At 46.0% G+C, this 12642-nt stretch overlaps 1 protein-coding gene across 13 annotated transcripts in view; it reads left to right on the plus strand.

Annotated features, from left to right (window-relative positions):
* The first annotated feature begins 963 nt into the window (after positions 1–963).
* The window catches only part of SGSM3 (small G protein signaling modulator 3), a 40566-nt gene continuing 28887 nt past the window's right edge, over positions 964–12642 (plus strand). For 10 of the 13 annotated variants that reach the window (XM_032139807.2, XM_058431802.1, XM_032139810.2 and 7 more), the window contains exon 1: positions 964–1112. The gene's annotated coding sequence lies outside the window, so the exon portion shown is untranslated. The remainder of the gene's footprint in view (positions 1113–12642) is intronic. The other 3 variants (XM_058431801.1, XM_032139814.2, XM_058431800.1) reach the window with 2 other exon arrangements.

The raw sequence follows: 12642 nt of genomic DNA on the forward strand, positions 1-12642 counted from the left end.
CACAGCTCACTAAGCCTCGATTTCCTGGGCTCAAGCGATCCTCTCACCTCAGCCTCTTGAGTAGCTGGGACTATGGCACACACAACCACACCTGGTTGATTTTTTGTTGTTTTTTTGTAGAGACAGGGTCTCACTATGTTAACCCAGGCTGTTGTATTTTCTTTAAGATTGGTTTAAATTCACACGGACTCCAGCATCAGAACTACCCAGATGTCAGGTTCTGGGCAGAACTTGGGACAACTGATGAAATGTCTGCTCAGCTGAAGTCAGACACCTGGACACTTAATGCCCTCTTTCCCTGGCTGATGCTCAGTCTCATTTAAGAACCAGGAGAGCCTGATGTTTGTAAACATAGCTTTAGTGGAAGCACAAGGGTTAGGAGTCCCTAGAAAGGTAATATGAAGCCTAGGTGGATGTGAGGGTTGGTGAGATGGGAATTGCACAGCATAGGATCTGACACAGAAGGTACTCAGAAAATTTCGTTTTCCGGCCTGGCGCGGTGGCTCACGCCTGTAATCCCAGCACTTTGGGAGGCCGAAGTGGGCAGATCATCTGAGGTCAGGAGTTCGAGACCAGCCTGGCCAACATGGTGAAACCCCGTCTCTACTAAAAATACTGTACTAAAAATACAAAAAAATGACCTGGGCGTAGTGGCGGGCGCCTGTAATCCCAGCTACTTGGGAGGCTGAGGCAGAGAATTGCTTGAACCTGGGAGGTGGAGTTTGCAGTGAGCCGAGATCGCGCCACTGCACTTCAGCCTGGGTGACACCGCGAGACTCCATCTCAAAAAAAAAAAAAAAAATTAGCAAGTTATTTGCAGCGTCTATCTCCCACCCTGACTGCTGGTCCACACCATACTGTCCTAAGCTTCTCAGGCTGCGGTGCAGACGAGGAAATCATCGCTCTGTCTGCCGGCCTTGGGATGGGGGCGCGAAGGTCCTGGACGCGCCCCGCCTAGTGGGCGGGAACGACTACAGCCCCCAGCATGACCCGCGGCCGCCCATGCCACGCCCCGCCACGCGTGCGCTTAGGCGCGGCTGAGCGCTGACTGGGTGCGAGCGGGGAAGCTGCTAACCCGACCCGGATTGGCGCTGAGGTGGTCCGTGCGGCAGGTGAGTGCGGGGCGGGAGTCAGCGGAGACTCACCGGCGCCTACAATTTCCCCTCCGGCTGAGGCTGCGGGGCGGCTGTGGTCGGACTGTCTGACCGAGGGACGTATGGGCCGAAGGCGCCCACGAGAGAGAAGCACCGCCTCGGGCCGGAGAGCCGCCGGGCCGACCTTGCTCGCGTCGCGGGTGGAATGGGTGCCGGAGACGCGGCGGGGCGGGGAGGTCGGCTGCGTCCCCCGGGCCGGCCGCCCCTAGACGGCCGAGGCCACCTTAGGTGTTAGGGGCGCGAGCCGGAATCCACCGCGCTGGCACCCGGGAGCGGTTTTACAGAAACCGCGCCTGATGCGGGGGGCTTTTTTAAAAAAGCCTGGCTGGCTCTGGCACCGGGACAGCTGCAGACTCCTCCTCAGGTTTAACTTGCGGCTTTCCCTTTAAGATTCAGATCCAGGTGCAGAACTCGGGCTCGGATCCAGGCTGAGATTCGGAACACCGGTGTGTTTGTATTTTAGCACGGGGGAAACTGAGGCATACGTTAGCCAGAATCACCCGGTGTGGCTAGGACTGGAATTTTGAAAATTATTCTCATACTTAGTTTACTGATCTAGGCTCTTTTTTATTTGGAAAGAAAAATAAAGATGTTTCAAAGGTTGTTTTCAGTGACTGGGTGACTAGCCTGTCTTCCAGTCTCGCGCTGCACATTTGTGGTGGGTTGATGGCTCTTTTTTGTTTTGTGGTGGGACAGAGATGTCCTAGAATATTCTACACCTTTCTTATTCTTTCTTAGTAAATTCAAGTCAAATCAGACTCTGATTCACAAAAACTGCATTTGCAACTTCGACTCGTTTACTCGTAGTTTTTGTGACAGGTTTGTGATTAGGTTTGTAGGTACATATGTTTCCCACTTTTCTTGCTCATCTCTTTTAGTTCCAATTACGTCTGCACTCTAAACAATTGAATTACGTCTTTGTTTTACACTATTTCTGTTCTTGGTGATTAATTTGTAATTCTTTTTTTCTTTTCTTTTCTGTTTTTTTTTTTTTTAAGATGGGAGTTTCGCTCTTGCCCGGGCTGGAGTGCAGTGGCGCGATCTCGGCTCACTGCAAGCTCTGCCTCCCGGGTTCAAGCGATTCTCCTGCCTCAGCCTCCCGAGTAGCTGGGATTACAGGCGCCCGCCACCACGCCCGGCTAATTTTTGTATTTTTAGTAGAGATGGGGTTTTTCGCCATGTTGGTCAGACTGGTCTCGAACTCCTGACCACAGGTGATCCGCCCGTCTCGGGCCTCCCAAAGTGCTGGGATTACAGGCGTGAGCCACTGCTCCACGCCCGATTAATTTGTAATTCTATAGATATCTTTCCTGGCTTTTGATAATCCTAAGTGAATGTAGCTTTTTCATCCCTAATTATCATAGTAGCCTGAGCTTTAGTTCTTCTCCCTGTCCCTTTTTATTTTTATTATTATTTTTTGAGACAGAGTCTCCCTCTGTTGTCCAGGCTGGAGTGCAGTGGCCTGATCTCGGCTCACTGCAAGCTCTGCCTCCCGGGTTCACGCCATTCTCCTGCCTCAGCCTCCCGAGTAGCTGGGACTACAGGCACCTGCCACCACGCCTGGCTAATTGTTTGTATTTTTAGTAGAGACGGGGTTTCAGCGTGTTAGTCAGGAAGGTCTCGATCTCCTGACTTCGTGATCTGCCCGCCTCGGCCTCCCAAAGTGCTGGGATTACAGGCGTAAGCCACCGCGCCCAGCCCTCCCTGTCCGTTTTTAAGTGTAGAGGTGTGTGGTCTGGGACGGGAGAGGGTGAGGTGTCTACTGATCAGATATGGGTAATAGGTTAACATAACCCATGACCAGAACATTAAAAGGCTGTAAACAAACAATTGCTTCAATATAAAAACGCATACCTCGTGAATTTGGAAACATGTCAGGTTGATAGAAAAGTGAACTGGGGTAGAACCTCACAGAAATGAACCCGACATTAGGGTGAAATACTGAGAAGGGAAGTGAGGAGATAATCATCTCTTATTTTACAGCCATCTTTCTGTGGCTAGAGTCCATGTAGGAACAGCCTGCTGGCTCAGAAGCTTAAAAAAAGCTCTGTGTGTTTTCAGTTTTTCTCTTCTTAGTTCTCAATGAAGGTTTTGGCAGGAGCCCAAAATCTTGTACATTTGATAATTTAACATCAGTTTCATCTGCTTACTCTCCAGATAGCCTGTTATTCAGCTGGTGACGTCAGTAATTTTCCACAGCAGCCATTCATGAGCTCATGCAGACTGTCACGAGGAAATGGGAATAGCACAATGAGTGTTACAGAAGAAAAAAAGATCCTGTTTCTTTGCCATCACATATTATACACAGACTTAGGGAATCCAGACTGGAGCACAAGATATGTGGTAGGGGTTAGAACACCACTCCTACCTGTAGTAATAATCATTGAAACCACTTATTGAATGCCTTCTGCTTACCAGACACTGTAGTTGTCACAGGTCACTGTAAGTGACAGGGCCAGAATTTAAGTCTACCTGACTCTCAACTCTGCTCTTTTGTCTGTGCTGTACTACCTTAACAACTGTGTTCAAGTCTTTCTCATTCTTAATATACGGAACTTTCCTGTGATCATATTTCCCTTCAAATTACTACCATTTCTCCTGCTTTTCCCTTCTAGACTTGTCCTTAAGAAGCGGACTCTACGTTCTTTTCTTCCATTTACTCCTTCATTCATTGCAGTCTGACTTCTACCCTCAACTCTGTTGAAACTACTCTCATGAATTCCTCTCAACAATTTATTGAATATCTACTGTGTATATCATCTTCTAGACTTATAAAGATGGCTAAGACATGGATCTTGCCCTCAGGTAGTTTAGAGATTAGTAAGAGAGGGTAGTTTATACATGTCAATATATGTTTCCCACTGATAGGGCTGTTGTGTTTTTTGTTTTTGTTTTGTTTTTGTTTTTTTGAGACATAGTCTCGCTCTGTCGCCAGGCTAGAGTGCAGTGGGGCAATCTCGGCTCACTGCAACCTCCGCCTCCCGTGTTCAAGCAGTTCTTCTGCCTCAGCCTCCCGAGTAGCTGGGACTGCAGGCGTGCGCCAACACACCTGGTTAATTTTTGTATTTTTAGTAGAGACAAGGTTTCACCATGTTGGCCAGGATGGTCTCCATCTCTTGACCTCGTGGTCCGCCCTCCTAGGCCTTCCAAAGTGCTGGGATTACAGGCGTGAGCCACCACTCCTGGCCTGATAGGGCAGTTTATTTTATTTTTATTTTTATTTATTTATTTTGAGACGGAGTCTCCCTCTGTTGCCCAGGCTGGAGTGCAGTGAGGTGATCTTGGCTCACTGCAAGCTCCACCTCCCAGGTTTATTTACGCCATTCTCCTGCCTCAGCCTCCCAAGCAGCTGGGACTACAGGCACCCACCACCATGCCCGACTAATTTTTTGTATTTTTTTTTTAGTAGAGACAGAGTTTCACCGTGTTAGCCAGGATGGTCTCGATCTGACCTCGTGATCTGCCGGCCTCGGCCTCCCAAAGTGCTGGGATTACAGGTGTCAGCCACCGTGCCTGGCCAATAGGGAGGTTTTTATACTTTGAGAGTTGGAGAAGGAACACTTTATTGCGAAGATGTCACTAGACTGCCAACAGAGAGAAAGCTTAAATTGGTCTAGACTGTAGTGTCAAGACTGCGTGCTTAGGCATATACTTTTAGGGAAAAGCTGTATCCACTGAGAGATGACATGGTTGAAAGATACGGTATAGGCTTTAGAGTCTGACACATCTGGTAACTGAGCCACAATTTCTTTGTAATACTTTCCTGCAATGTAAGCTCTATGAAAGTAGGGGCTTTGTGTTGTTCGCCACCTCACCCCCGTCTCCTAGAACAGTGGTAGGTGAGCAATAAATATCTGTTGAATGGGGCCCAGCATGGTGGCTCACGCCTGTAATCCCACCACTTTGGGAGGCCAAGGTAGAGGATCGCTTGAGCCCAGGAGTTCAAGACTGGTCTGGGCAACATGGCGAAACGCCATCTTGACCAAAAACATAAAATTGCCAGTCATGGTGATGTGCGCCTGTGGTCCCAGCTACTTGGGAGGCTGAGGCAGGAGGATTGCTTGGGCTCAGCTCAGGAGGTCGAAGTTGTAGTGAGCCATGTTTGTACCACTGCACTCCAGCCTGGGGAAGAGAATGAGACCTTGTCTCAAACACATGGTACTAGTACTACCAGTAGTAGCATATGACTGAAATAACAAGGCTAGGTTTTCAGTGTGGCTTATGAACTGATTTTGACAGCACCATTGTTTGAATGCTACTTATATAATCACCTCCTCTTTTTTTTTTTTTGAGACGGAGTCTCGCTCTGTCGCCCAGGCTGGAGTGCAGTGGCGCAATCTCGGCTCACTGCAAGCTCTGCCTCCCAGGTTCACGCCATTCTCCTGCCTCAGCCTCCCAAGTAGCTGGGACTACAGGCGCCCGCCACTACGCCCGGCTAATTTTTCTGTATTTTTAGTAGAGACGGGGTTTCACCTGTTAGCCAGGATGGTCTCGATCTCCTGACCTCGTGATCCGCCCGCCTCGGCCTCCCAAAGTGCTGGGATTACAGGCGTGAGCCACCGCGCCCGGCCAATCACCTCCTCTTTTTGAAAATTTAGGCTTACTAATTTATGCTCACCATTTATACATGAGGAGAGATACATTCACCTCTTTTCAGTAGGCACAGTTAACTATTAACTGTCTCTTCTAATATATGCCTCTTTTGCAGTTATAAACATATTTCTGCTTTTTCTAAGTGTGATACATGTTTTGTATTTTTTTTTCTCTCTACTAATGATGTAAATTGTTTTGGGAGGTTAACTTCTTTGGAATAATTAAACAGCTTTATCAACAAGAGTAACTGATATCAGAAATTAGATCGATAGGCTGGTCGTGGTGGCTCACGCCTGTAATCCCAGTGCTTTGGGAGGCTGAGGTAGGCGGATCACCTTAGGTCATGAGTTTGAGACTAGCCTGGACAACATGGTAAAACCCTGCCTCTACTAAAAATACAAAAATTAGCTGGGTGGGGTGGCAGGCGCCTGTAATCCCAGCTACTCAGGAGGCTGAGGCGGGAGAATCACTTGAACCTGAGAGGCATAGGTTGCAGTGAGCCGAGATCGTGTCATTGCACTCCAGCCTGGGTGACAAGAGCGAAACTCTGTCTCAAAAAAAAAAAAAAAAAGAGATTGACACCCCCAATTCAGTGTCAAAAATCTTATTCTTGGAAAGGGTATAATTTCCAATTAAGACAAAGATAATTTTTTTTTTTTTTTCACTACAACAAAATGATGTGACTTTTCTCACCCTTCACTAGATATCTAGTTAGCCTGCAAGCTAACATTCTAAACACATGAAACAGGCTGGGCTTATGCCTGTAATCTCAGCACTTTGGGAGGCCGAGGTGGAAGGATCACTGGAGCCCAGGAGGTCAAGACCAGCCTGGGCAACATGGTGAGACCCTGCCTCTATAAAAAAATTTCTAAAAATTAACTAGATATGGTGGTGTGTGCTTGTGGTCCCACCTACAAGAGGGTAGGCAAGAGGATCACTTGAGCTCAGGAGATTGAAGCTGTAATGAGCTGTGATCACACCACACACCACACACTCCAGCCTAGGTGACAGAGGGAGACCCTGTCTCAAAAAACTGGAAAAAAAAAAAAAGATACGAAACAACAGATCATTTCCCTTTTCCCTCTCTTGTGTTTGAGTTTCGTTTGTAAATATCCTTAATTATGTGACTTGAGGATAGGGTTAAAGTCCAATTACCACCTTTTTTTTTTTTTTGTCTTTTGAAAACAGTATGGTAGTCAGGAGCACCAACAATGAAGTTCAACTTCTGGCTCTACTGCTTGCTTCCTTGCTTGCCTGCTTGCTTGATTGATTGACAGGTCTTGCTCTGTTGCCCAGGTTGGAGTGCAGTGGCATGATCATAGCTCACTGAAACCTCAAACTCCTGGGCTCAAGAGGTCCTCCTGCCTTAGTCTCATGAGTTGCTTTGATTACAGGTGCATGCCACTGCACCCGGCCTGGCTTTACCATTGTAAACTTTGAGAACTTACAAGTTGTCTGTCTGATGCCTCATTTCTCTCACCTGCAAAAATGGAATAATTAGTGCTACTCATAATAATAGCCAATGTGTATTAGGTGTTTGCTATATATACCAGTCACAGTTCTAAGAATTTTATTTGTATTAACTCACAATCCTCACATCAACCCTATGTATTGCTAGTATTATGCCATTTACAGGTGAGACAACAGTGACAGAAACAGTAATTTGCTGAAGATTGGTGGAGTGGAGTCACGATTAGAACTTAGTCTGACTCTAGAGTTTACGCTCATAATCTCCACCTTCATAGTTTTTTTTTGTTGTTGTTTAATTTAGCATATAATCAAGAAATAGAGTAGTTTTGAAGATTAAATAAAATCTATATAAAATGGCTGTGACAAGCATTTACCATATTAAGTACTACAGTTAGCTTCGAGTTTACAAAGCATTTTGCACACGTTTTCTTTGATTGTCATAGGAACAACCAAATATGTTTGTGATCATCACTGTCTGGCAGGAAACAGGCACGTATTTGGTCACTTTCCCAGTCATGCAGCACGTGTGCAGACAGTGCCCTGGTGTTGCTCCTCCATATCTAGATCATGTGGAATTTGAAGCATCATATTTTGAGAAAATTTAGTAGACATAAGTTGTTTTGGCCTGTCCAGCATCCAATCCAGGTTCTTCTGGGGATAACGCTCAATTTTGCTTTGGAGAACAGTTCATCCCTGACGAACTAGGTGGTAGACACATGGCCCATGTCAGGCCAACAGATATTAGGCAAATAGATGCTTTCCTCCTTTAATTTGAATCTTAGGTTGAATGACACAGTAACAAAAGTTCAATAAACAGTTGCAGCTCCTTCATCACAACCACAGGCTAATTCCTAATATCTGGGCACTAGAGCTGCTATTGTTTTCAACGAGCTGAGTCTTCAGCTTTTCCTCGGTTTTATGTCCTACTACATATCCTTCCAATACATTCCTGTCTTTCATAACTTAAGTTGCCCAAAGTCAGTTTTGGTGTCTTGCAGCTGAGACACCCTTAACTTTTACATGGCATGAGATCATGTCATGTTAAGAGTTAAAATAGGCCTGGTGTGGCTCACGCCTGTAATCTCAGCACTCTGGGAGGCCAAGGCAGGCGGATCCATTGGGCTAAGGAGTTTGAGACCAGCCTGGGCAACATAGTGGGAACCTGTCTCTACAAAAAAAACTTAAAAAATTATTAATAGCTGGGCATGGTGGCATGTGCCTGTAGTCCCAACTACTTGGGAGGCTGAGGTGGGAAGATCACTTGAGCTTGGGATACAAGGCTGTAGTGAGCTGTGATCGTGCCACTGCACTCCAGCCTGGGCGACAGAGGAAGACCCGGTCTCAAAAAAAAAAAAAAAAAAAAAAAAAAGTTAATCAGCTAACTTTAACCTGAAGAAGAGAGAAATCTTGGAGAAGATGTGGGTATCTTCAAATGTCTGAAGTATGTAGAATACAAAGTACCCCTAAAAAGACCAAAGAGTAGATATTACTAGCAGATTTCTGCCCATGTTAAAGCGTAAGGCAGGGCTATCCACAGGTGACAGACTGTCTTGGTATGTGGAGATAGATACATCCACTAAATAGTTCAAGCCAAGACAAGATGGTCACCTGGGAGGAGAAATATGGGTTTAGTAATCTAAGGGGGACTGGGTGTGGTGGCTCATGCCTGTAATTCCACTGCTTTGGGAGGCTGAGGCAGGATGATCGCTTGAGGCCAAGAGTTTGAGACTACCCTGGGCAACATAGCAAGACCAGCATCTCTACAAAAAAATAAGAAAAATTAGCCAGGCATAATGGTGTGTGCCTGTAGTCCTAGCTACTTGGGAGACTGGGGTGAGAGGATTGAGCCCAACAGTTCGAGGTTATAGTGAGCTGGAATAGTGCCACTGCATTCCAGCCTGGGTGACAGAGGAAGACCCTGTGTGTATTAAAAATAACAATAATATGGCCGGGCGTGGTGGCTGATGCCTGTCATCCTAGCACTTTGGGAGGCTAAGGCGGGCAGATGACTTGAGGGTGGGAGTTCGAGACCAGCCTGGCCTACATGGCGAAACCCTATCTCTACCAAAAATACAAAAAATTAGCCAGGTATGGTGGCGCATGCCTGTAATCCCATCTACTCAGGAAGCTGAGGCAGGAGAGGAACCTGGGAGGCAGAGGTTGCAGTGAGCCGAGATCACACACTGCACTCCAGCCTGGGCGACAGAGCGAGACTCTGTCTCAAAAAAACAGAACAAAACCAATAATAATAATCTAATGGGTTGTTGTACTGAATGAACTGTAAAGTTCTCTCCAATTCTGAGATCATGATTCTCTAATTGAAATCTAAATCTGCAGACTCCGAGACCTAGAGTTCTTTCTAGAAGATTTACCTGCTTTTCCTCTTTTCCAACCTAGTCTCATATTCCCGCTTCACCACCTATGTGCTGCTCTTTGCTTCGGACTTCTGCTTCCATCAGCCCCTCACCTTCTTCAGGTGTTTGCTCAGATTTTTCTTACTGAGCCTTCCCTGACCACCTAATTTAGAATAGCAGCTCCTGAAAGTGCCTATGGCTCTTCCTGCCTCATTTTACTCTATAGCACTATTCATCTGACATACCGTATGGTCTCATTAATTTTTTAAGTCACTTCTTTCCCCTCTAGAATGCTGGGACTTTCAAAGAAGGGATTTCTATCTATTTTGAGCACTTCTGAGTTCCCAGCACTTAAAACAGTGCCTGGTACATAATAGGCACTCAATAAACATATGTTGATTGAATGAGTATTTCCTCAACACAAAGTCACCATTGGGTCTGCTTTGTGTTCTAGGGGAATATCTAGCTCATGCTGTCCACTTTGTACCTTTTCTCTGTTGCTTCCCTTACTCGCTGGTGCCTTTCTCTTTTCCTCTTCTCTTTGGATCACAGCATTTCAAGACTAGAAGTCTGAGATCACCCCTTCATAAGGACCAGAGTCCCTATGTAACACTGCTAGTTAATGAAAGATGTGGGGTGGAGGGTGACTGACTGTTGGGATTGTTTATCTCTGTTAAACTGTGGTCTCCCTAAGTCTTGCTCAGTTCAGGCCCATGCAGTGCCTGCTGCAGCATATGCATATCCCTCAGTGAGTTATTAAGTAAATATCTCCCTCCTTCATGAAGGCTTTTCCATATCAACCTGTGGTTATCTCTTTATTTCTTTGAACTTTGGTAGTATTTGTGGTTTTTGTTCTTATTATTAAGGCAGGGTCTCACTTTGTCACCCAGGCTGGAGTGCAGTGGCACGATCTCCACTCACTGCAACCTCCACCTCCCAGGCCCAAGCAATACTCCCACCTCAGCTTCCTGAGTAATGTGGGACTACAGATGTGCACCACCATGCCCAGCTAATTTTTGTATTTTTTGTAGAGATTCGGTTTCATCATGTTGCCCAGGGTGGTCTCAAACTCCTGGGCTCAAGTGATCCGCCCGCCTCAGCCTCCTAAAGTGCTGGGATCATAGGTGTGAGCCATTGTGCTCAGCCTGGTCTCTCTTATTAACTGGCCTTGGGTTGTTTGCCATCTTATGTGTCTGTCTGGTCAATGAAATTATAATCCCATGGACAAAGACTAAATGTACGTACCACAGAACCTAGTCCTGAGAGGCAGTATAATGTAGTGAAGTGCTGCCCAAGAGAACTTTATACAGTGCTGGAAATGTTCTTGTGTGACTGTTAACATTTTTTTATGCTGTGTATGTATTTGTATGTGTGTGTGATTAAGTAATTATGCTTATCTGCACCACCCAGGAATTATCAGTAAACATTCTGGCATTTCTTTATTCATTTATTAATTGTACATTTTCTAGCTTTTTTTAACCATGAGTGTCTACAATTTTTTTTTTCTGAGATAGGATCTCGCTCTGTCACCAAGGCTGGAGTGCAGTGGCACTATCTCAGCTCACTGTAACCTCCGCCTCCCGGGTTCAAGCGATTCTCCCACCTCAGCCTCCTGAGTAGTTGGGATTACAGGCACGCCCCACCACACCTGACTAATTCTTGTATTTTTAATAGAGACAGGGCTTCACCATGTTGGCCAGGCTGGTCTCGAACTCCTGACCTCAAGTGATCATTACAGGCATGAGTTACTGTGCCCAGCCTATAACTTTTATAATCATAAAAACAGGCCGGGCTCACACCTATAATCCTGGCACTTGGGAGGCCAAGGTAGGATGATTGCTTGAGCCCAGGAGTTTGAGACCAGCCTGGGCAACATAATAAGACCCTCTCTACAACAGTAACAAAAAATTAGCAGGACGTGGTGGTGTGTGCCTATAGTCCTAACTCCTCGGGAGGCTGGGGTGGGAGGATTGCTTGAGCCTGGGAGGTCGAGGCTGCAGTGAGCTGTGGTCACACCACTTCCCTCCAGCCTGGACAACAGAGGAAGACCCTGCTCAAAAATAAATTAATAAATTAAAAATACAAGTTGCTTCAGCTTCTGTTTTTGTAAATTATATTTTCCCCCATTGATTCATATAAGCAATGTTTTAGCATGATAGTCATCCATATTGGGAAGAACCAAGTAATTAGGAAAAGTTATAGAAACATTTTACTAGTCTATATAAGCCATCAGAAAAGAGGCACAAGCTTTTCTTTTCTTTTTGTTTTTTTTTTGAGACAGGGTCTCACTCTGTTGCCCAGGGTGGAGTGAAGTGGTATGATTTTGTCTCATTGCAACCTCCACCTCCAGGGTCCAGGCAGTCCTCCCACCTGAGCCTCCCAAGTAGCTGGGACTACAGGTGTGCACCACCATACTCAGCTAATTTTTAAAATTTTTTGTAGTGATGAAGCCTCACTATGTTGCCCAGGCTGGTCTCAAACTCTTGGGCTCAAGTGATCCTTCTGCCTTAGCCTTCCAAAGTGCTGGGATAAGAGGAATGAGCCACCATGCCCAGCTACAAGGCATTTTAACGATACAAAATAGTGCATTTAGGAACTGGAAATACAAACTGAAGTATTATATTATTACTCCAAATTTAAAAGGTAAATCTAGAAGCTAAATAAGTGGAGTCCTTTAGTTTCTGGAAAAGAACAGATGATAAATAAGCATGAGAGCCCTTTATTACTACCCAACATGTATGTAAACTATTGTGCAATTTGTTATAAGTTAATAATTCTTGGGGCTGGGCACAGTGGCTCACACCAGTAATACCAGCACTTTGGGAGGCCAAGGTGGGAGGATTCCTTGAGGCCAGGAGTTCAAGACTGGCCTGGGCAACATGGCAAAACCCTGTCTTTACCAAAAATATATACAAAAACTAGCCAGGCATGGTGGTATATGCCTTAGTCCCAGCTACTCAGGAGGCTGGGGTGGGAGGATGGTTTGAGCCCAGGAGGCAGAGGTTGCAGTGAGCCAAGATCGCGCCACTGCACTGCAGCCTGGCAGACAAAGTCAGACGCTGTCTCAAATA

Source organism: Hylobates moloch, unplaced genomic scaffold (genome assembly GCF_009828535.3).
Source record: "Hylobates moloch isolate HMO894 unplaced genomic scaffold, HMol_V3 SCAFFOLD_19, whole genome shotgun sequence".
In the NCBI taxonomy this organism is placed as follows: Eukaryota; Metazoa; Chordata; class Mammalia; order Primates; family Hylobatidae; genus Hylobates; species Hylobates moloch.